This window comes from Acomys minous, assembly GCF_964271855.1.
Source record: "Acomys minous genome assembly, chromosome: 12".
Classification (NCBI taxonomy): domain Eukaryota; kingdom Metazoa; phylum Chordata; class Mammalia; order Rodentia; family Muridae; genus Acomys; species Acomys minous.
In genome coordinates this window covers 11619237-11645436 of record NC_140493.1, presented here as the reverse complement: position 1 = coordinate 11645436, position 26200 = coordinate 11619237, and the positions used below count along the sequence as shown (strand labels likewise).

Genomic DNA, 26200 nt, shown 5'->3' with positions numbered 1-26200 from the left:
TAGCATTTAGAATATACAAAAACCTTAAAAAATCCAAACATCAAGAGAACAACCAACCCAATTTTAGAAATGGAAATATAAACAGAATTCTCAAAAGCTCAACACAAATACCTGAGAAACATTTTCTTAAAAATGTTCAGCATCCTTGGCCATCATGAAAATACAGACTAAGGTCTCCTCTTGTCCCACTCAAAATGGCCACAATCGAGAAAAATAAGTGAAGACAGATGCTAGAACGGATGCAGGGAAAAGGAGAATGGTTTTGGGGCATTGACGGGAGTGCAAGCTGATGTAACCTCTATGGAGATCAGTGTAGAGGTTCCTCAGGTAAACAGAAATGTATCTACCATATGCTGCAGCTGTATCACACCTGGGCCTCCACCAGGGACTACTCCATAACTTACTACAGAGATACCTGCTCGTGAATATTCATTTTTGCTCTATGCACAAGAGCCAGGAGATAGGAAGAGACGAGGTGCCTACAGTTTGAGGTATGGGCAATGAAAACAGGGTACATTTCTACTCATATCTGGGTATTAGCCTTTTACTTTTTACACATTTGTGTTTCATGTCAAATACTTAGTATGGAGTACTTCGCCATGGAGGAAAGAGGGTCTTTCAAGAAAAAAGGCGACAAGGTTTAGCATTATATGGGGAAATGGGGTGTAATGAAACAGGAAAGCTAAAGTGGGGCTGGGGGCAGGAAGGCATGGTAAAGGGCAGAATATGAGGAGCAATAACTAACACTAAAGGACATTTGAGAAGCTGTATGGAAATCTACTACCATAAACCATATATCTAAATGTAGTTACGCCATAACAGGGGGATAATACTTCAACCTGGGGGCAACTTAATAGTATTATTCTAATAAATGAACATAGAATTAAAATGAATCTGAATGACACAATGCTACCCCCTATATCAGACAAGATTATTCTTGCAATCAATGGTGATTAACACACACCCACAAGTGCTCCAGAGTGTTCGCCCCTAAATAGGATATCTTTACTAGTTCCCTTAGCTCAGGAACTATAAAGAGCCAGAGGTGCTTAATAATATAAACCAAACAGTGTTTTCTGGACACCACAAGGGGGCCACACACACACACACACATACAACACACTACACTTGTGGTAGCCTACACAGAACCCATGCAATCCCAAACCAAACAAAACCCTAGCATGGAAGGGAGGTGGTAGACACAAAGTCCCACTCTAGATGAGGACCTCCTGGCATTAGATAGATGGTGGGAGAGGGTGGGAGAAGGACCCCAAAATCAAGAGTAACAGAAGCAATTGGGCAACACAAACTACACTTGATGAGGGGGGAGCATGGAGAGGAGAGAGAGATGGTGGTGCATCCGGGAGAAGCTGTGAGAGAGGGAGGCTGCAATAATCAAAATATATTGCATAGTATTATCAAAAAATTAAGAAAGTATTCTTCTTTTCTAAAAAGTTAGCTGAATATGAGCCTGGGAGCAAGCCAGATAAGCAGCATTCCTCCATGGTTTCTGCTTCAAGCTTACGCCTAAACTTCTGGTCTTGGTTTCCTTTGAAAATGGGCTGCAATATGAAACAAACTCTTTCTACTCAAGGTTCTTACAGCCATGGGGTTCGTCACAGCAACAGAAAAGCAAACTCAGTCAGAAGTAATCGTCCAGCAACGCGTATTGGCCTATAATTTGGAGTTACAAATGAATGTCAAACCGTATTGTCACATGGGAACGCTGGGTAGTTATATGTGATAACCAGAGTGCTTCCTCCTGAGCTAAGGTTACAAGCACAATAGCTCTTGCTTTAATTGTGACACCACCTTCAGAAATGTGAGTCACAGAAAAGGCTCTGCTGTCAGGGTGTCAACTTTACTCAGAGGTTCATTTGTGTTTTCTAATAGGGCTGAATACAGGACTTAAAATAGCTGCTTTGTTAAAGACTCAGCACAGTCGCCTCTTACGACAGCACTGAACTAGTCCAGGGACATAGCTGCCCCCATAAAGAGCCATTGAAAAGAGACGGGGGAAGTTGCTTCCCTTCCTTGCACACTGCCATCTCTCCCGCTTTTCCCAACTGTAACCTGTGATCATCATCAGGCATCTACGCAAATTGATAGACTCAGAGAAATGATGAAGGTCCTCGCCTACCACAAGCCTGTATCAGAGATGCTGCTCACAAAGGCAATGGACGGCAAGCACCATCCTAGGCACGGACTCACCGTGTGGGAGCCAAGCACCACACCGTAGCTCAAGCACACCATATAGAACATACGTACTAACTCCACGACTCACCAAGGCCAGTCATGACTTGTCATGAAAACAATTCAGTGCTACGGATCTGTAGCGGCTTTAGGCTACTATAACAAACATACGCAGCATTTCACATAAGAACTTCTCACCACATACTTTCCACCTGCCAAGTCCAAAAAACCTGTATATTTCAGGGCACTTAATGAGTATCTCGTAACGCTTTCTGCTCTTACTAAAAATCCACTCATAGAGAAACTCGGTCCTGCTGTCTTTCTAGCCCAAGCATCAAGGTCACATACAATGTGGCACAGTTTTTTAAAAATTAAATTGGCTTTTATTTGTTTTATTCTTGCACTTTAGGACGGGGCCTTACTATGTTGCTTTGACTGGTCTGGAACTACATACATGGACCTTGAGGCCATGGAGATCCTTCCATGTTCTACGTGCTTGGTTAACAGGCATGTACGGCTACCTCCATGTTAAGACCAGTATGTAAAGCACTAAGAAGAAAATCCTGCAAACAGCACACGTCATTTTACCTCAGTGACTGCATTTCCATTTAGCAACTGAGGTAAACGGGGCGAACAAAGAGCTCACCACAGAGAGAAAGTGAAGCACAAGCTCATATTTACTCCCCCCTAATAGACATGAACAGTGTATGCCGATTGGTATTTCTTGTAGAAACGTTTGTCCCATTGGTAGACAGATGATAAGGACTCGAAGCAGCTGTGCAAGTCTTCAAAGAACACAGGACAAGTATGTGGCAAGGTCTGCTTTTAGGACTTCTAGGCCCCAAAGTCCCTCCCTTTGCCACAGACTCGTCACAATAAATTTTCTGCAGACATGAATCAAAGAACTGGTCAAACAACCATTTTGACCATCAACCCGAATGCCACTCCCATGCTCACTTTCTCAGCAAGGGGAAAAAGCAACAGACTGGACGTTCAAAGAGGCAATGCTGTTTCTTCCCTCATATTACTAAGCTAAATAACAAGGTAAATTTTTTTAAAACTAGGTCAGAATGTAGAAACCTGTTTTCTTCAGACTCATCTCAGGAGGAAAGCCAGAATCATTTTTAACAATTCTGTTCCACCTCAAATTACATCTGTATCAGTTTTCAGTACTGTCACCTCAGCAGTGGTTGGCTGTGAACACCTCAGTGCTCCCAAGCCTTCATCTTTTTCAAGTATACCTGGGTTTGGGCAGTGTGGGCATCTGGAAGCAAACCTTATTCTAAAATGGCTTACTTAGTTGGTCAAAAACATCTCAAACAAAATGTTTGAATAAATAATTTAATCAATAAATCAGCCAATATATCATATGCTATGCCAAGCTACTGATTTTTCAGGCTTAGCTGCTAGTGTCCCTGTTTCCCCGGCAAATGCCCACTTAGAGCAGCTTTTCTAATGTGCCCAGCCATCTCTCAGTTGAGTTCTTACCTTTCATGAGGACATATCTCTACTTTACAGTGATAATGATAACTACTATACAAAGACTGGAACGCTATGATTGGCACTGATCCCCCAGCATGCTGAAGCTTGTTGAAGTCAATACACATGTGGCCATATGTAGATTCCACACTGCATGGAACCGGCAGAAGGCGCCGCTCAGTAATTCTTTTTTTAAAAACCAGTTTTACGATGATGCAAAAAAATGAGTTTATTATCAAAATATATAGATTTAAATTGTAAATTTAAAATCTAAAATGAAGTTACTGTTAAACACACACACACACACACACACACACACACACACACACACACACACACACACTAACCTACAATGAAATGGGTAATGGAAGAGGACTACAGTTGTTACAAACAATGGCTTTCTGAGAAATTCCACAATCCAGTTCATCTTAGGTTCTCTAGGTACAGCATTATTATCAAGTAAAATACTCATGCCTCCTAGTTTAGATTTCTTCATCTTTGATCTTATAAATGCATCAGGCACTAGGCCAGCCATACATCAGCAAGCATTACTGTCCTAGGAGATATCCAAAAGGGCAAGGACGACGTTTTCTATGTGGAGGGCTGATTGCTAGTCAGATGTTTTGATGAAGGGGTCTCCAGCTTACGGTGTCTCTGAACTCCTAGGAACACTATAGCATCAGTTCACTAAGACTCGCTCACTCGCCATGGGGTATGGCCCTCAGAGTTCTATCTTACCCACTCCCCACTTGGCTGACCCTTCGCTCAAATGTGGAGCTCCATATGCACCCACTCTTCTGACAGAGCGACCCTTGTTTTCTCTACCTCACACGTCACCATGTACTCCTGTATGGCTCCTTCCAGTTCTTCCACACGCCTTATTTTATCATGTTGCATGACTGCCACTCCTCCATGGTTCCAGGGTTGCCATTTTTAGGCGATACCTGATATCTTCAGAAACAAAACAAAACAGAATTTTTCCAAGTGTTGATTGAGTTCACTACTGTGGTGTAACTCAAACAGTCCTCTGTTAGACAAAAAAAGCTTCCTATGTTTTGTCTAAACTCATCAACAGGATCGCACTAAATGTCAGAAGCGAGTCACATGTCACGCGTTGAACGTTGGGCACACCTTCAGTGTGATTGGCTTTGTTATCTTGGTGAACACAAGAAGCACTTTTCCATTTTCTTTTTCCAATTCATTTTCCATGGTCAGCACTTCTGTCACTCACGGAAAACTGTGTCTGAACGTCATTCCATTCGTCCTGGACAAAGCTGTCAATCACAGCTACGCATCCCGAGGATCCTAGACTCCGTGGTCTGCTGATTTCTTCATCCTTCTTGTCATTTTACCACTCCGTTCTGCCAACTTACTCTTGGCCTCAACTTCTACTCGGCACCATTCATTGTCAACTTTACCCTTAACAGTTTGAGAATATGGAGAAGTCAGAACATTTCCACGACCTCATTTTGTCTTTTCCTAGTTTCCATGGCCCACAGCAATTGTTCAGTGTCTCAGTATCAGTAGTGTCAAGGATCTTTCTTGATTTCCTCAGAGTATGCAATCACGGTTGTCAACTCCAAGCTCCATTTGTACCTTCCAATAGGATCTGGGCCATGCATCCACAGGGTCCATTAGTTTCCTGCTTATAAAGCTAATACGATTTGATAATCATTTTGATGTTGGTTAGAATGATCATCTTCTTGGCAAACGGTAGGAGCTGCCTCAAATCTGGTTTCCCATGCCCATTATCTGCAGCCCCAGAGCTTGTCTGCAGGAATTGGCAGAGACAGCAGCACCAGCTTTGTCATGAACCTGCACAAAATTTGCTCTTTACAGATAAGGCCTGACAGTGAAGTCCATGACCTCTATCCTTTGTCTTGCCCCATAAAAATATTATGCAGCAGCTCATGATGTTTTGATGAGTTTCTAAGGAGAATAGATTGCTTTGAGATTCAAGAATGGGCTGTCAAGCTAATTCTAAGCACCACAGAATCCCTTTGAGAAACAAAGAACAGCATCGCCGAAAGACAGTCCATGGGCCCCAAATGAGAGAACAGACTAGTTAATGGTTGGACAAAAAAAAACAACTCTTACTTTTAGAGTCACAATATTTGTTTAATAATATATTGATAATAAACATGAGAATGGAGCAATTAAGAAAACAATTTTCTATTAGCAATGGGCTTATCAAATGAGAATAAATAAATAAATAAATAAATAAATAAATAATAAAGCTTAAACTAATAATAAAATAGGAAAGCTGTACTAACATTGACTGATATGAAAACAGAGTAATTGTAATACTACTGCAACAAACAGAAAATATGAATAGTATCTCTCTCACTCTTTAATTTTTTATTTAGCATTCTTGGACTAGGATTCACTGGAGATAAATAAAATCTCAGAAAGCAAAACCACAGATAACTGAGGCCTCTCTTACATTGTACTCAGAGCACAAGAATATCAACGTTAGAAAGACTGACAGTTTAATCAATAAAAATCACACAAAACTCCCAACTGCTTACACTAATTGTAATAGTGGAGTTCTTTGAGTGTTCTGATGCTCTACTTCCATCAAAAAGTCATTGTGTGGAATGGAGATAAAGACTTTCTCTTGGGCTGGAGTGGTGGCTAAGAACTAGGAGCACTTCCTGCTCTTGCAGAGACCTGGGTTTGGCAGGTGACTCACAAAGGCCTGTAACTGTAGCTCTAAGGGATTTTCTTCTGGCCTCCTAGGTAACTTGTATTCACACACACACACACACACACACACACACACACACACACACACACACCAGCATGCATGTGCTGTAACAGACATTTATATCTGCATAATTCAAAATACAATAAAATCTTTATTTTTAAAAATGCTGTCATGTACACGTAAATTATTACTATGTAGTGAGTCAGGCTATCAAAAAAAAAAGCATGCGTTTCCTAGAGACAGTGATAAAAGCAATTGGGGGTAGGAATGAAATGCCTAGGGATGATAAAAATCTTAAGCTTTGACTATAAGCTATAAATGTAACAGCCTGTTTCCTCTTTGACAGATTCTAAACTGCAACCTTTTGATTTTCAGAAAAATGGCTTTCCCTGGCAAGACACTAATTAAGCCCAGTTGCTCACACCCACACAGAAAACAACTCCGCAGTTTTCACACCATGGCCAGGCTGCCATGAGCAAAACATAAAAATATCAAATAAGATGTAGTCTCTGGCTTCCAGGACCTTAATGCAGATAGACAGAGAAGTCGCCAAGGAATGACAAACTGACGAAGTCCATGCTATGACTGACCCATGGATCAGACCCCAGAACATGTGCACACTAGTAATTCCTAAACGCCTATCCTCAAGGCTGCTGGTCTCCTGAACAGAAAGCTTGCTCACTCAACTATTGATGCAATATGTTTTTTCACCTGGATATCTGAAAGGCATTTCAAAGAAAATGAACAACCTTCAAAAAACAATAAACAACCTGTCTCCCCACCGTCCAGCCAAATGACATTCTCCCTCTTCTCCAATCTCTCTCAATTAGAAGCTACCAAGCCTTCAACACACTCAAGCCAACAACTATGAATCCGGAAACCCATTCTGCAGACATGGCATTTGGGATCATACTCTTTGTTACATGCATGTATTTGTTTTTGTGCATGTGTGTGAGTGTGTCTACGTCTATGTATGGAGAGAGAACACATGCGTGTGTGGGGGGGGCGTACATGTATATAGGTGTTGAGCACTGAACTCAGGTACTGCTTGTATGGAAAGCACTGCACTGCCTGAGCTAGCCCGGTTTTATTATTTTGCTTTTAATACGATCTAGAAGATGCAAACAACAAAAAGGAAAACGATGTCATAAAGTTTACAATCCCTATCATGACAAGCATTTAAGTCATTTGAGTATATGCCGTTATCTTTAATTACTTGTTCTCACGCACCACATCCCTCACACCATCATAGAATACCATCAACTCTGTGCCCAGCCCCTTCTCAGGCCTGCAGAACAACGATGCTTAAATTCCTACAGCCACCAACCCCATCTCTTTCCCAGATTATTATTATTATTCCAGTGGCTCCCAGTCCAAGAGACCTAACTGAACCACTGTTTCTCTCCAGTCTACGCTGAATATGCGGCCCATAGGAACCTGTCCTAACCCTCCTGTGCCTTCCTTTCTCACTCTGGGATAAATGTCAAATCGTCATGAGCCTGGAACATTCTGCTCTTCCATCCTTGCTCCTAGAACTTCCCAGGCCATTCTTCATCTGAACACCTCCTCTTTTAGTTTATTCTTTTATTCTGTCTCCTCTCTGACCTGCCTGGATCAACCTACAGAATGAGCACAATCCTCCTGGACCACAATCATCTACCATCTCAATTGACAATCACCTGCCATCCATGCTCTTGCGCTGTCAGTCACCTCTCCCCATTAGAAACAAAGCCGTAATGAGATTTCCTTCTGTGCTCACAGCTATTAGCGCCAGTGCTCAGTATGGTGCCTGCTCAGTGACAGGCATTCGTTACATATATTGTGAATAAACGAGTAAATATGGGTGGAAGCCAGCTCTTGCTGGTTATGAAGAATGTTGTCAGAAAGATTCAGATGACGCTGATGACACTGAAACCAGCTTCAAAGAAGGTTCAAGTTTGTCTACCATGGGAAAATATCACTGCCATATGCACAATTCTTTCACTAAAAAAAATTACAGTGTCAAAACGGCATTGTTTGGAAGATAATCACTGCTTTAGCTGTGAGGATCCCCCAGAAAACTTCATGGTCTAGAATAAGTTAGGGCACAGAGAAGAAGATAATTGCCAAACTTGCCAGGAGATTTCACGAGTGAAAAATTGATGTAAGTCCACAAAGCTATTAAATAAAGGCCCAGTCCCATGTACCCAGGGGCATGTGCCCTGTTGCTGCTTCAAAATTCATTTTAGTTTCTCTCTTTCTTGCCATAAGATCTCAGTTTCATTTTTCTTATGGGATGGTAGGTCTTATTTTATAAAAGCAGACAAGGAGAGGCAAACAGCGTCCAAAGTCTAGGGCCACTCCCTTTCCCCTGGGCGCTGTCCTGGTGAATGTATTCTAGTTTTATCTACAGCTGGGATTCTACAATCATGGGTCAGAACAATCTTCTCTTTCCATGACTGGCAGTGGTCTCAAACACATCCCATGTTTATTAGTTCTCGGTTTTCCTTTAGAAAATTACTTCCTTCTAGCAGAGCAGGCCTTACCTATTTTCTCACAGGAAAAAAAAAAAAAAAAAAAAAAAAAAAAGGAAAGTGGGAAACAAAATTGAAACATAGAGAAGTTTTTTTTTCTCTAAAGTAAGAAAAATGTCAGACACACAGATCACCTAGTAAATATATTAATGAGTACAATTCAAATGAAGGACATATATTTTGCTTAAAAAGTGTAGACTCATTCCTAGAACCCATTTGATAAGTACACTTTCCAAATAGAGGAGTTCCTCGCCATTAAATCATAAACACAAAAAGCATTGTGCCTATGTTTCATTTATGTCTTTCTTAGCTCCTGGGCAAAGCATTTCTGTGCGCCTTGTCAGCCTGAAGCCTGAGGAAAAGTAGCTCTGATGACAGAGTGCTAGCACTAGAAGGAATAGAACAAAGGCAGGCAGAGAGGTTTCCCCAGCCATGGTCCAGGCAGGAGCGCATCTATAGGCACCTTAGAAAAGACACCAAACGCCTGTCATCACCCCAGTGTGAATAGTAGTTCTTGGGAAGTTGTTCGACTTCCGTTTGTGTTGCTGTAACAAATCCAACAAAGAGGAATATAGTAAAGAATGGTTGGCTTCCAACCCCCATTTGCCTTCTATTATTTCAGGGAAGTCAAGGCAGGGACGTAACTCAGAACTAAGACAGACTGAACACGTGTGTTTGCGAATTGCCTGCTCTCAGGAACTACTTGAATGAAATCCTGCAACCCATAATAGTCTGGGTCTTCTTACATTGATTAAAATAAAAACAAACAAACACACCCCCCCCCCCCCGCTTACATAAGCATTATAGAGACAGGGAAGCCTGTATTTATGAGTTTAGAATCTGTATGCCTGTGTGTAGAAACAATTAATGAAAAGAGAGGCCATGAATTCAAAAGAGACTGAGAAGGGTAATAAGGGAAGGACTGGAGGGAGGAAAAGGAAAGGGAAAGTGATCTAATCATATTATAGTCAAAAAAGTAAAAGCAAATCATCCATATGTATAAAATGAAAATAAGTAAAATCTCAAAAAAAAAATAATCAAAGCAATCCTATAAAGACATGTGCAAGGGCCAACCTGATCTAGGTAACGCCTTATAAGGCCCTCAGGACAGATGATTCTGGCCTGGATCAAGTTGCAGTTTAAACTAATTGGCCCAGAAGCTAATATTTATTTTTTAAATCTATATTTAGTTTGTAGTCCGTGAGCACATCTTAGAAATGTGACACATTGCCAACTGACACATGTAGCAAACCTCCATGTAAAAGCTAGCGCATTAGAGTTTCTCAGATCCCCAGGTTCTCAGCCATCATACTGAAATTACCATCAGTTGCACCAAACATTAATGTACAACTCTCCAGCTTTCAGTCCAACATCCCTCTAGACCTTCCCAGCTCGGTTTTCTATGGCTGCACAGCTGGAGACCGACACTACATTGCCACCTGCACATGTTTTTGTATAAAACCTGCTTGTCTGCCTCATATGTCCCCCAGAAGCAAAGGCATCTGGAGAGGGATGGTCCTCGGGAGATAGCAGGAGATGAAAGAGCAATGCCGTAGCCCAAATGAGCAGCTCTTGACGGGACAACGATACTACTTTGAGTCCACAGAAGATGAAGCAGAAATAAGGGGTTTGAGAACAAATGATCATGGACCAGAGCCTGAGAGCTTGACTATCTATGGAGAAAATGCCCAGCAAAGCTGAGCAGCAAGTGCAGAATGCACAATCTTTCATAGTGAAGTCTATGAAATTAAGGCTATCTATGAATCAAATTCAACAACAACAACAACAACAACAACAACTTACTTTTCTAAGTTAGATATAATGGAAGTAAGATGCTCTGTGGACCAGCTCAGTGTATAGATGGCCTTTTAGGAAAGCCCTGATCTACTCCCAACTGTCTCTGTACACAGGAAGAACCTTGGTTCAGTGTAAATATCAGGATCTAGGTGGGTATCCCATATATGTTTTCACTTTGTATGTTCTGTGGATAGCAACAGTTCTGATTGGCAGGTGCTAATCTAACTAAGAAAACCCACACCAGATGGGAGGAAATGGGGTGTGACTCCTATAGACGTGATAGGAAGAATGAGGCTGCCCCCTGACAAAGTTCTACCGCTTTGCTTTGTATTGGAACAGCCTCCTGCTTTCAACCACTCTTCAATTTTTTTTTTCTGTCTTGACTACTTCGCCATGACTTTCCCTTCGTGTTCCAGCCACTCTCCCTGTGTCAATTACAGTAAATGACACAGTGAGTCAAGGCCGGAGAGAGCATTCCGGCCACCATTCAGATTCTCGGGCAGCTTAGAGTAGACAAATTTTATATCAGATTAATTTGCAATAGCAGCAATAAGGAAACTCTATTGTATTTGACATTAAAAATAGAGTAGTAAGATTAACTGAAAATAAATATTCATTTTCTATTTCTATATATTATACTTTTAGTTATGTTATAATTATTTATAATACACCTATGAAGAACAGAGTGCAATAGCATAGTTTGAATTCCAAAAATATATTACCACTGACATCAAATTAGTATTAAGTTTATATGAAGAGATATCGGGACTATGTTGTTATTTTTCTGTCCTTTAACAAGGAAATTCACAATCACAGAAGGTATGCATTATTTCTAAATCTTTCCTATATTATAAAAAAGCATTACAAAAAAATCACAACCAAAATTAACCAGACCCAACCAATTTTAACTTTGCCATTCTAAAATCTTAAAATCCTTAAATATGGATATTGCTATATACATACACACGGACACTCAGGGTTCTTTGCATCCTTTAAAGAAAAGAAAGGAAAGATGCAGAAATTCCAAGGCATCTAAGGAGATGCGACCTCATTAAAAAACAACCTAATTCTTTAAAACAAAATCTGCTCCATTTTCTGGTCCCAATCAAGTTCAAGTCAGTTCAAGATATACATATATAGCAATATCTACTCAAGAAATATGACTAGTGATAAAAACTGCAATGATTTGACTTTAATATTTTATCACTACTCCTCAATTTTTCATGTTAATCTTTTAAAGCTGTCCTATTTTAGAGGGTAATAAACATAAAGGGCAAGTTATTAGTAGAAACCGTGAAGAGAGACACCATGGTTTCATTATCACTTTTCAGAGAGACAGAACAAGTCCCTAATCGCTTTACTTCAGCATCTGCAATGTGTGGTCAGTTGCTAGGCAACATGAAAGTCAAGGATCCAGTATTAGGCTTCCAGAACAATGGACCAGCTTAATACTCATCTGAATAGTAACACATAACCTTAAGAAGCTCTTGTTTTCTTTGGGAGGTGGAAAAAAATGACTTAATGTTAATTGTTAAAGTTAATCCAAGATGAACTTTAACAAATTCTGGTCCCCAGTGAAGTAAGAAGTAGAAATTGTAGATGTGTTGGTTGGTCTGTCAACTTGACACAAACCTAAATATATCAGGGAAGAGGAAATCTTGATTGAGAGAATGCCTCCATAACGTGGGCTGTATTGCCTTGACTGGTGAAGGATGTGGGAGAGCTCAGCTCACTGTAGATGGCTTGACCCCTGGAAAAGTGGCTCTTGGTTGTTTATAAAAACAGGTCGTGTTCATTAAGACGCTGGAAACCAATCTACATCAAGATCCAGCCATACCACTCTTGGACATAGCCCAAAGGACTCTATCTTCTACTATAGAGATACTTGCTGCTCTGTGTTCACTGCTGCACTATTCATAATAGCTAGGAATTAGAAACCATCTATGTTAGCAAATAAGTGGCCTGCCTCTAGGCTGCCTAGCAACCTCTGACATCATCACCTGCTACCAGGTGTGTGCCAGACTATAAAAGGACAAACCGGGCATCCATTGCTCTCTTACTCTGTCACTGTCACCCCCTGCCCCCTGGAAGCACCCCTACCCCTCTTTTCTCTCTTCTCTCTCCCCTTCTCTAAATAAATCTCTCCATATTTATATCTGTTGCATGCCATCTCGTTTTTAGTCATAAGTCTAGAAGTCCATCAACTGATGAATGGAAAATGAATGTGTGGTACATTTAGACAATGGACTATTATTCAGCTGTTTCAAAAAATGAAATTATGTAAATTCATAAGGAAATGGATAGAGTTAGAAAAATATCATCCATCCTGAGTGAAATAGCCCAGACTCCAAAAAACAAATATTGTATATGGATATTAGCTTTCAAGCTTTTAATGTGGGTGCTACAATAAAATAACCACAGAGGTTAGGTACCTAGCAAGGGACTAACGGGAAGAAAAGGAGCCACTGTTTGCATGTGGGAGGTTCAGAGCATCCTGAGTCCCCATGTATATGCTACCCAGGGCTACTATCGCAAATGCTTCAGACTGGGCAATGTGAACAAGAGTTGGGGATTAGAAGTTGAGGACCAGACATTCACAGCTTTGATTTCTACAGAGGCTTCTCTTTGGCCTGTGGCTGTTCTCCTGCTGTGTCCTGACATCGTCTTTTCTGTGTGCATGTGCGTCAGCACTGTGCCTTTGTGTCCTCTTCTTGTGAGGTACTGGCACACTACTTTATGACTCACACATCTCACCTCATTTTCCCTCACGACTTGCCGAAAGGCCCCATTTCCAAATACAATAGCCTTTTAATATACACGTGGGCCTCTGTAGTCCAGAAAGCTCCACTCCCTACTTCGCCTCAGTAGAACTAAGGACTAAAGAGCATCGACCATTCTACAAGTTTCACGCACAGGCAGCCCAAAGCTTCTCACAGAGACAGAGCAGGGAAGCACACTCTAGATAAACGATGCCAGTGCTCACAATCATCAACATGCCTCAAGGGACACAAGCTCTCGGCCTCATGAACTGTTCTCAGGAAGTAACTTGACATTACTGAAACTGCATTATTGATTGAAGGCCAAACACTGGGCCAGCAAGATGGCTCAACAGGTAAATATGTTTGCAACAAAACCCCGAGGACCTGCTTACTCTTCTTCAACACTGACGGCCATAACAGAGACCAGCATCTCAGAGCTTCTCCTTGTCTTCCATGACTCCTGTCCAAGTCTAACAAGAGGGCTCTGGTAGGCTGTTGTTAACAAGTAGTCACTTAGGGAAGCCAGCCTAGTTTATTAGCTACAGTGAGAGCCAGTTGTATTCTCTCACACGACTGTAAGCCCATCCAATGTAATCAGTGCTATTTTTTGGAAACAAGAAACAAAAATAAAGTTAAATAACATTCTCCCAAACCCACATTTAAAATATGAAGGGGCTAGAGAGATAATTAGACAGTTAAAGGCTCCCCCCTGGCCTTCTTGCAAAGGTCGGGATTTAGTACCCACATACTGGCTTGCAAATGTCTGGCACTACAGTTCCAGGGGATCTGATGCCTTCTTCAGGTTTCCACAGGCACTGTATGCATGTGGTATACTTATATACACGCAAGCAGAATGCTCATATATATAAAACAAAGATAAATAAATCCTGAAAATATGGAAAACTTAAATCTCACACCTTGCTTGTCCATCCAACCTATTACGGTTATTCTCAAACAAAGGATTGATTAATGCCTCTGACAAGTGGTGTCAGGTCAGTAAATAAGGCAAAACGGCATCAAAAATAAAGCAACAGCACATACAAACAGACATTAAATGAATGAGGTAATGGAATTTCCTTGGTATATCTTAGGAAAAGCAATTATCACTATTTGTGTTATGTAGCAAAACCAATAAGTACACGTCAAAAGCAAGGCCCTCTCTTGCATCCTTGAAGCTAAGAAGGAGATGGCAGAGACTCTATTCCCTCAAGAGTTACTAGCACACAGAGGGAAGTGAACATGAAAAAGCAACTTCAAAGGCATTGATGAATATACAAGTGATGGCAAAGACTAGTTCCCAAAACTGTACGGGGCTCTGAACCATAGACAAGACAAAGTTGATTTTTCACTTTTCCTCAAAGTCAGTGACATTTTTAGGCAAAAACATGAATCTCCAATGGGCCAAAATTAAATAAGACCAAATACGCAACTCTCAAGTAAGCTTTCACCCAAAGATAATATTGTCCTAATCTTCACTAGGTGCATAGGAGAGGCCATGTCTATAGAAAAGCAGATCATGAGGGTTCTTGATCTGATGAACAGTTTAATCAACTGGTGGATTTAAAACCTGAGAAGACCATTAAGAGATGTGGAAAGTATAGAGCATGGGGCTCTTAGGATGTCCCTGGCAGCACGTTCTCAGGGGCTGTATCTCCACTGGCTCTTTTTGACAATACTCCTTACTACATCCTGACTACTATGTCAACTACTGTGTCATATCCTCACCCTCTCTGTCCTGATGGGCTGAGACTCCTCAAACCAAGTAATGTAAGTATTTCTCCTTGTGAGTTATTTAAGACAGGCAGTCTGTCATAGCTATAAGAAAAGTAATAGACACATTATAGGATTGGAAGGGAGTTTATGATGTTTGTTATATCTTGAGCAAAAAGTATCAGGAAGAATGAATAAGCTATACATCACCTGGAATTTTACTCAAAATACTATTTTTGAAACAGCTTTAAGAATAATATGAACGTAAATCAATATTTGTCATATCTCATCTATATCAACTTAAAACATCTATCCAGGCCTGAAAATATCTTAACCCCTAAACAACTAAGCTTAATTGTAAAACTAAGGTACCTACTCTTCTACCCCATTAGACTTGAGAAAGAATAAAATTGATTGTCTGAGTATGCTGGGAGTGCAGGTTAGTAGCTTCCAAAATGAGAAGATGACAGAGACAGTTTGCTACCTGAGCAGTCTCCCAAAACTCTCCATTGGAGCATCATCTTCAGCCTTCTGGCCCAATATGTCTGACAGACATATTTGTGAGGCAGGAACTATTGAGGACCTGCTTACCTTGTCTTGGCAGAGTTTGGCCTTTGACCCCATCTGCATGCAAGCTTGCTCATTTTTAGGCAGAACTCAGTCTGTGGTAGAAATGAGGACATTTTGTCCAGTGGCTTTTTAGCCACATTTGAAGCCATCTCCATAAGGAGGGTCTTTGATGCTCATCATCCTCTTTGAGGTAGGCTGGGTGTAGCTAGGAGTTAACCTGTCTCATTGTCAATGAATCTTTAATATGATAACATTTTAAATGCCATATTCTGCATGTCTCCGAGGTTTTTGAAGACCTTCTCTAACTATTTTGCCTTATCTTTCTATAGAATCATATCTATTTGTTGTACCTAAAAGGTATAATCTTGTGATAAAAATAGACTAGTAATTGATATGACCATAATTTGATCACATAACAATTAACTTGTATAACTTACTTATCCTAAACAGCCTGCAATAGCACTTTCAGAGTGTTGGAAGTAAATCTTGAATTATAATTGAGTTATATGAGTACAATACCTCATATTAGAGTATATATATGCATACATATATATGTGTATATATGTATATATAGATAGATAGATAGTGTGTGAAGAATAGTCTTAATTTTTTAATTCTATACCACTGTATCTAAAATTAAATTTATTTTTCATTTATATAAAAATTCTATACCAGTGAATTAAGAATAGTCTTGTGAGTGACAACTAAGGCATTAAGTTGGAGTAGATTCACTAATCTTTTTGTTCTATGTTTACCTATATATTTCTATATTCCCCCTTCTTTCGGAATTCTAGACGCACCAAGATAGGAAAGATGTTTTCTTCAAGGCTGCCAAATACAAATAGCCAAGACACTATAAATGTAACATTTATATAATCCCTGATTATTTCATGGTTCTTCTTGCTGTAGGTAGTTTATTGTATATATGTATATATTGTATATGAAAAATAAAAAAATGTTTAATAAAAAAAGAAGTTGGAAAAGTCTACCAGGCAAACATCACCAGCTCGTGGTATAGCTGCCATAAGAGGAAACGGTGAAAGACAAGCTCTGTGAGCAGCATGTGTACGTTCTTAGGAAAACTGCGATAAGAAAGGAGTGTGCTAGGTGGAGAGGTTTGGTTTTTCGTTTGTTTGTTTATATTGCCCAGGTTCTCAAATAGCACCAAAGTTCAATGAATCCAAGATGTTCCTGGCAGTGCTTGCCCATGATGCACTTGGTGGTTTCATTGCTGCCTTGGGAATTTAACTAAACCCAAACCACTTGTACGATGTACTCTGTAGGCCATCATGCAATGCTATGTCAGTGAGTGTTGCCTGAAGTACCTTGGCTCAGATTCAAGATTACTGTATGTCATAAATGTTGGTGTTTTTGGTGTATATACAACATGTTTTTTTCCCTCATAGAAGCATTAAGATTTTAATTTACAGGAAACAAAGACTTTGGATGTTTTCCTACTATCTTTCTTTAGAATGTGTCAAGTTAATAAACCTTTAAATTATACTCTGTTAGATTTGGTTTTAAAAGTTTATGATTGAGTTGTTGAGTTTTATGGGAAAATGTTCAATGTATTCTGGATAGGGGCTAATGTGGAATTTTCAGTAATTTTTAAAATGCTTCTGCCATGTTGTGGTATATATTTAGGTGACATGGGAGTCTCAGTACAGATGACAAAGTCTAAATATTGATCAACTCCAAAACATGTCACAGATGCTGTAGATCAGCACAATTCAAGTGTCAGCCAAGATTTAGTTCTTTCTGGAAAAAAAAAAGTCACCCATCTTGTTAATATGCAAACTTGGTTTAAATTATATTTATAACAATTAATTGCTTTAAAATTTATTTTTGTTATTTATTATCAGTAAATATTTGCTGTGTGTACATATTTTATGTACTTGCATGTCAAAGGTCATGCAAATATTTCTTGAGGAAAATGAGGTTACTTGTATACAAAATCAATAAAATCTATTTTAAGACTAAAACATTTTTGTGTATTTCCATCTACTTTGTTACATAAACACACGCACAGATACACACGGGCAGGAGGGAATTAATTTCTTCTGTTAGTTAAGTGCTAGTTATTTGATGCTAAGCACTTAGTGTTCACTATACTCCTTAGCCTCCTTCACATACAAAGGAATTTAAAGAGTTTAAAGATATAGTCATGGATTAACAGCAATATATTCCGACAAACATGTAAGTTAGCAATTTTCTGTCTGCAAATAGCATGGAATATACTTATAAAAGCCTACATGGTAGGAGCTACCATACACCAGGGCCATCTGGCGTATTATGTTTATAGGGCTACGATAAGCAGAGTAACAGAAGATTAAATCAAGCATAAGAAACAATCACACATTGTTGAGACATGGCGATGTGAGCTGTATGGTGCTGCTATGTTAGCATGCCCATGGTTTCACAGGAGGCTCTTTCTCTTTATATGCAACGCACTCCAGAGTACCAAGGGAAAGTGCAGTAAATACCTAAACAAATAACCTCAGCTCCCAGCACTAACATCACATCTGTGTGCTGCACGAAATGATGAATCTACAGCATCTTAACACTCACACAGTATGTGACACTGTGACTTTACAACATCTGCAAACTAAATAGGCAACTGACTCTTCCAGCTCTACCATATACCCCCCACTCCAACACACACACACACACACACACACACACACACACACACACACACCACTGGGGATAGAACCCAGGGCTTTATAAACAGTATCATTGAACCACACCCTCCTTTCAGTAATAATCTTAGGGCCCACCACTGTATACATAGTCTAGGATTGACAAAAGCATCTAGATATGGCACATGACAGTGTCGGGTTTCCACCTAAGATAAGTTTACATTTGTTTTACCTCACAGTAGCCAGGGTTTAGTTACATTGCTGTTTGGTTCCATTGTTCCTGGAGCTATGGCAAGGCAGAATGTCATGGTGGGGAGACCTTGGTATAGCAGGCTACTCACTTCACGGCTGCCAAGAAGCAGATGGAGATGAGGCCAGAGTCACAATAGCCCCTACAAGAACATGCTTCCATTAGCTTGACTAGTTCCAACTAGACCGCATCTTATAAAGATTTCATCACCTCCCACTGAACTAGCAAGATTTCAGCACATGCTAAATGTTAGGGGGCAATTAAGCCCCAACCCCTAACACTAAATAAAACAAGTATAAAGTAACACTGGTTTGAATATATGATCCTTGCTAAAGCTCTCTAGCTAACCACTGGAGGAGGTTGCCAATATAAATAAACAAAACATGGAACCAATTAAAAGCTTATAAAATTGTAGATAAGAAAGATACTATAAAACATACTATCGATGACTTTGGAAATGTTCTTGGAAATTACTATCTTTTCACATGAAATATTCATTTGATATTTACATATGTTAAGCATTATGTTTGTCTAAGTTATCCCCTTTGCAAAGGGCCTACTAATGCTTCCTGAACATCCAAGAGTATAGAGAGTTACCTAGGGTAAAATCTGGCATGCACAGGCTCTAAGTGGGTCTGCATATGTGTCTAAGTCCTTTCTGGACAACTCATGTTCCTGACTTCCTACCTAGAGGCAGACATGCTCCTCAGAGGCATTAATACACAGTAGTTTGCTGTTGTCACCAACCATGATTTCTCTAACAAGGAATGCTGTACCCATAGACTTAGCAATGGTGAAGATTTTGACTAGTGCCATAGTGACAGAAGAAGGTCAAAGGATCTTGCAAGACACTTCCTTCCGTGTTGCTGACCTCATTTGAGAACACTGGTGAACTTGAGCAGAAAATGGAATTTAGAAGAAGAGGAGAAAGCCCATGGACAGACATCTTTGTCAGATGTCTCTTTCTTATTTTAAATTAATTGATGTCTTCTTTTTTTTTTTCAGTATTAACTAAGAAAGTCTTAGACTAAGGGAGTCATCCAGTCGATAAAATGCTTGCTATGGAAGTATGAGCATCCAAGTTAGGATTCTCAGCTGCCATGTAAAAGGCCAGATACAGTAGTGTATGCCTATCATCCTGGCACTGGAGAAACGAAGACAGGAGGATCCCAGGGGCATCTGGCCAGTTTGGCTGAATGGAAGGAATGCCAATATCAGTGGGAAGTCTTTTCTCAAAAATAGAGAACCAATTTAGAACCGAAATCTGACAGCGGATTTTTCATCTCCACTTACACACACACGCGCGCGCGCGCACACACACACACACGCGCGCGCACACACACACACGCACACGCACGCGCACGCACACGCACACAGACACACACACACACACGACATATTTTATATAGGTCATTGTTCTTATTCATAGGTATGTCTCAATGTCTACAGCTTGTCAAATCACTTTTATTGGTGAGAAAAAAATTCTGCTATTCCATCCTGTCTTAAAAAGGTAGCACTATTAGGAAATAATGGATGTGTATTTCTGTGGTTTTCTGCATCAGTGTTTCCTGTTTTGTATTTCATTTGGTACTATAGCTAGGGATTTCTGTCTTTAGTCTAAATTTAGAAAACACTCTATTCTACGGATGGGAGTAACTTATTTCCAAGGTCTCCTGACCACATAACCTGGATGCCAACTGCTCAAATAGATCTATTTAAGAACAAGACAGATTACCAGCTAAATGACCACTGAATCTTGAAGTTGCCCAGCTTGAAACCATCATTTCAATGTAATCATCTATCTTTACTTCATTCTGTTGAATGAAAATATATTAGGAGGAATTTTGAACAATTTATACATTAAAATACTTTCAATAAAAAATAAGGCAGAAATAACAATGGCCACTTACTTGTTTCCACTACAGTTGATTAACCTCACTAACCACTGTTCAGAAAGGTCCATTTCATACTAAATAAAACAGATTTGTAGAAGACATCTCTCTTCCCTGACTAAGATGGACTTCTGTGGGGAAACATAGCTGTTGAGCTTAAATGGCAGATATTTTAATAAAATACTCAGATTTAAAAGTAATATGGGTTTCCAGACATGCTGGTATACACCTTTGATCCCAGTACCCAGGAGGCAGCAGCAGGAAGATCTCTGTGAGTTTCAGGCCAACCTAGTCTACAAAGTGAGTCCAGTGTTAGCTACATATAGAAACCCTGTCTCAAAAAGCCAAAAAAGAAATTAAAAAAAAAGTAACAGGGGTCCTTGAATTAGAGTCCTACCCTCAAAAGTAAACTACTGTTTCCCATTTTGTTTTTTGTTTGTTTGTTTGTTTTTTGTTTTTTTTCCTTTATTAATTTATTCTTGTTACATCTCAATGGTAATCCCATCCCTTGTATCCTCCCATTCTTCCCTCCCTCCCATTTTCCCCTTATTCCCCTCCCCTATGACTGTTCCTGAGGGGGATTACCTCCCCCTGTATATGCTCATAGGGTATCAAGTCTCTTCTTGGTAACCTGCTGTCCTTCCTCTGAGTGCCACCAGGTCTCCCCCTCCAGGGGACATGGTCAAAGGTGAGGCACCAGTGTATGTTAGAAAGTAATATCCCACTCTCCACTTAACTGTGGAGAATGTCCTGTCCATTGGCTAGATCTGGGTAGGGTTTTAAGGTTTACTGCCTGTATTGTCCTTGGCTGGTGCCTTAGTTTGAGCAGGACCCCTGTGCCCAAATCTGCCTATCATAATGTTCTACTTGTAGGTTTCTAGGACCCTCTGGATCCTTCTACTTTGCCATTCTGCCATGCTTCTCTCTCTAGAGTCCCAATAGAATGTCCTCCCCTCTGACTCAGTTTCCTGGTAAGTGAAGGCTTTCGTGGGACATGCCCCTTGGGCTAATATGCAGATATAAGTGAGTATATACCATTTGAGTCTTTCTGCTTCTGGGTTAACTCACTCATTATGATCATTTCTAGCTCAATCCATTTATCCACAAATTTCAGGAATTCCTTGTTTTTAATAGCTGAGTAGTATTCCATAGTGTATATGTACCACAGTTTCTTTCTCCATTCTTCTACTGATAGACACTTAGGCTGTTTCCATGTTCTGGCTATTATGAATAAGGCTGCTATGAACATGGTTGAGCAAATTTTCTTGTTGTGTGCTGGAGCATCTTCTGGGTATATTCCAAGGAGTGGAATAGCTGGGTCTTGAGGAAACCTTATTCCCATTTTTCTGAGATAGCACCAGATAGATTTCCAAAGTGGCTGTACTAGTTTGCATTCCCACCAGCAATGAAGGAGTGTTCCTCTCTCCCCAAATCCTCGCCAGCATGTGGTGTCGCTTGAATTTTTGATCTTAGCCATGCTGATGGGTGTAAGATGGAATCTCAGAATTGTTTTGATTTGCATTTCCCTGGTGATTAAGGAGGTTGAGCATTTCTTTAAGTGTTTCTCAGCCATTTGATATTCCTCTGTTGAGAATTCTCTGTTTAGTTCCAAGCCCCATTTCTCAATTGGGTTATTTGGTTTGGTGGTGTTTAATTTCTTGAGTTCTTTATATATTTTGGATATTAGACCTTTGTCAGATGTAGGGTTGGTGAAGATCTTTTCCCAGTCTGTAGGCTGTCGTTTTGTTCTCTTGACAGTGTCTCCTGCCTTACAGAAGCTTCTCAGCCTCATGAGGTCCCATTTATTAATTGTTGACATTAATGCCTGGGCTGTTGGTGTTCTGTTCAGGAAGTTGTCTCCTGTGCCAATATGTTCCAGGCTCTTCCCCACCTTTTCTTCTAAGTGACTTAGTGTCTCTGGTTTTATGTTGAGGTCTTTAATCCACTTGGATTTGAGTTTTGTACAAGGTGCCAAATATAGGTCCAGTTGCATTTTTTTACACATAGATATCCAGTTAGACCAGCACCATTTGTTGAAGATGCTATCCTTTTTCCATTAAATGGATTTGGCTTCTTTGTCGAAAATCAAATGACCATATGCGTGTGGATTCATATCTGGGTCTTCGATTCGATTCCACTGATCAACCAGCCTGTTGCTGTGCCAGTACCATGCTGTTTTAATTATTATTGCTTTATAGTACAGTTTGAGATCAGGTATGGAGACTCCTCTGGAACACCTTTTATTGTACAAGATTGTTTTAGCTATTCTGGGTTTTTTGTTTTTCCATATGAAGTTCAGAATTAAACTTTCAATGTCTTTAAAAAATTGTGTAGGTATTTTGATAGGGATTGCATTGAATCTGTAGATTGCTTTTGGTAGGATGGCCATTTTTACTATGTTAATTCTCCCAATCCATGAGCAAGGAAGATCATTCCATCTTCTCATGTCATCTTCAATCTCTTTCTTTAGAGTTTTGAAATTTTTTCAAACAAGTCCTTCAGTTGCTTAGTTAGAATAACTCCTAAGTATTTTATATTGCTTGTGGCTAATGTGAAGGGTGTAGTTTTCCTAATTTCTTCCTCTGCAAGCTTGTCATTTGTGTATAGGAAGGCTACAGACTTTTTGGAGTTAATTTTGTATCCAGACAATTTGCTGAAGGTGTTTATCAGCTGTAGGAGTTCTCTGGTGGAATTTTGAGGGTCACTTATGTAGACTATCATATCATCTGCAAATAGGGATAATTTGACTTCCTCCTTTCCCATTTGAATACCCTTGATCTCCTTTTGTTGTCTTATTGCTCTGGCTAGAACTTCGAGTACTATATTGAAGAGATATGGAGAGAGTGGGCAGCCTTGCCTTGTTCCTGATTTTAGAGGAATGTCCTTGAGTATCTCACCATTTACTTTGATTTTGGCTATTGGCTTCCTATATATAGCCTTTATTATGTTGAGGAAAGTGCCTTGTATTCCCGATCTCTCTAAAACTTTAAACATGAATGAGTGTTGGATTTTGTCAAATGCTTTCTCTTCATCTAAAGAGATGATCATGTGGTTTTTTATTTTCAGTTTGTTTATATGGTGGATTACATTGATGGATTTCCATATATTAAACCATCCCTGCATGCCTGAAATGAAGCCTACTTGGTCATGATGAATGATATCTTTGATGTGTTCTTGTATTCGTTTTGCAAGTATTTTATTTAGTATTTTTGCATCGATGTTCATAAGAGAAATTGGTCTGAAATTCTCTTTCTTTGTTGAGTCTTTGTGAGTTTTAGGTACTGTTTCCCATTTTGAAAGCAACATTTCTGGTGGGTTTTTCACAGCCAACTGCTAAGCAAACAAAGATTTGTTTTTGTCATCATCTCCTCCTCCTTCTCCACCTCCATAAGTTTGGTGATTCTTGTGGTTGTGTGAATGAGATCGGCCCCTGTAAACTCATATATCCAGTGTTTGGTACCTAGTTCCTTGAACTGTTTTGGAAGGATTAGCATGTGTGGCCTTGGAGGGGGAGGTGTGTCCATTGAGGTGAGCTTTGAGGTTCTACAAGCCCATGCCAAGTCTAGTCTCTTTCTTTCCTCTCTCTCTCCTACTCCCTCCCTCTCTCTCTCTCTTTCCCCCTCTCTCTCCCTCCCTCCCTCCCTCCCCCTTCCTCCCCTCTCTCTCCCTCCCTCCCTCCCTCCCTCCCCCACCCCTCTGCCTGCCAGTCTGCCTGTCTTTTGTTTGTGAAGCAGATGCAAATTCTCTCCTGCTGTTCCAGTGCCATTCCTGCCTGCCTGACACCAGCTTCCTCATCAAGGAGCACAGTTAGTGGCATATTGCTATTCCTGCTCCGTGTTGGTGAACCGAAGCGTAGACCTTGGGCCTCTGGATTATGAACGTGGTTGAATGTTGTAAGGGCGGATTAACAAGCCATCCTAGTAGCAGCATGGAGGGTAGTAATGCTCAGAGCAATGAGGATGAACTACAGAGGCCCAGTTTAAAGGGTTCCGGGGGGGGGGGGGGAATAAAAATAGGAAGTGGGTTAAAACTCTGACTTGTGGTATCTTGGTGTAGAATGTGGGTGCCCCTTGAGGTTATTATAAGAATTTGCTGGAGGCTAAACTGAACAACTGGGGACCAATCAATGTCACTAGCTGAGGAGATTCCAAGGCACCTTAACATTGCCTGTGCATGTGGCTATCACCGATCTCTCTTTTGCAGATCCACAATGAAAAAAGAGCAAGTGATCCAAAAAACAGTGCAAATTGTGCAGCTGGAGGAGAAAAAGAACACCAGGAGATTTAGTGTCGGAGCCAAGTCCAATGCTGAAGGCGAGTAGCTGAGAGGTTTAGCTAAGGCCTGATGGCTAAATAAAATAGAAGGAGTTGTGTTGTCAGGGGAAGAACGCTCCCAGCTAATCCCGGAGCTTGTGAAAGGACATGGCTAAGGAATAATCCGTTCCTAAAGAGCAACCACAAAGGAAAGCTTGTGCCAGGGGAATTCAAGGAGATGGCCGGACTCCATCCCAGGAAAGCATAAGAACCTGGCAACTCCAGCCACATGGTGCTCCAAATGGCTCTGGCTTGAAAGCCAGGGATGAAGAAGCAGAGGACCTGTGGAAACTTTCTCCACGGTTAAGGAAAGATGCTGATACATGTAGCAGAAGAGCCTCTAGCCTGGAGGTCCAGAGAGGCCACGTGTGAAGCTCTGAAGGTGAAGCGTGGACTGGGTGGAAGACCACAAGATGCTGGAGATGCCCGTCATGAAATACTTGCTAAGGAGAGCTACAGACAGTGTATGGAACCAGTCCAAGAGATAGAAGTAAGCGTGGTGCAGTCAACGGAGCTAGAAGGAGTGGGAGGTCTGAAAAGCTATTGAATAAGCCTTTTGACAACACACATAGAGCCATAGGATTTGCAGCCCAGTCTCCTGCATTTCATTCTTTTTGTTTTGGTCTAGTATGTCCTCATTGCCCCTATGCCTCCCTTTTAGAATGCTAGGATATATTCTGTGTCATTGTATGTTGGAAGTATGCAATTTGCTTTTTGGTTTAGCAGGGGGTTACAATTAAGAGACTGCCTCGATTCTCGGAAGAGACTTTGGATTTAAAATTAAACAGTGTTAAGACTGTGATAGGCTGGAGACTTTTGAAATTGGACTGAATGCATTTTGCATTGTGATAAATTCAATCTTAATGGGTCCAGGGAGTGGAATGTGGTGGTTTGAATGATAATGCCTTAACCCTAACCCTAACCCCACCCCCACCCCCAGCCACAAGCTCATATATTCAAATGTTTGCTTCCTAGTTAGTGGAGCTATTTTACAAGGCTTAGTAAGCATGGCCTAGCCTGCTGGAGGAGGTGTGTCACCAAGGGTGGGCTTTGAGGTTTAAAAGCCCAGGCCAGGTCCAGTTTTGTTCTTTCTACCTCCTGCTTAAGGAACAGATGTGAGCTTTCAGCTATCCTCCAGCACCACGCCTGCCTTCCTGCCTGCCACCTCACTCTTCACTCTCTGGAAACGCAAATGAGCCCCAATTAAATCCTTTCTCTTCTAAGTTGCCCTGATCCTGGTGTCTCTTTACAGCAATAGAAAAGTAACTAAGATAATTACTTTTATCAGCCTTTATTAAAAAAAAAAAAAAAAGAAAGAAACTAGGTTTTAGAAAACAGTTGCAGTCTCTTGCCTTACAAATGATGCTAATTATATGCT

At 40.5% G+C, this 26200-nt stretch overlaps 1 protein-coding gene across 1 annotated transcript in view; it reads right to left on the bottom strand.

Moving 5' to 3' along the window:
* SLC2A13 (solute carrier family 2 member 13) overlaps positions 1-26200 on the bottom strand; it is a 289570-nt gene that overhangs the window by 161030 nt on the left and 102340 nt on the right. The window lies entirely within an intron of this gene.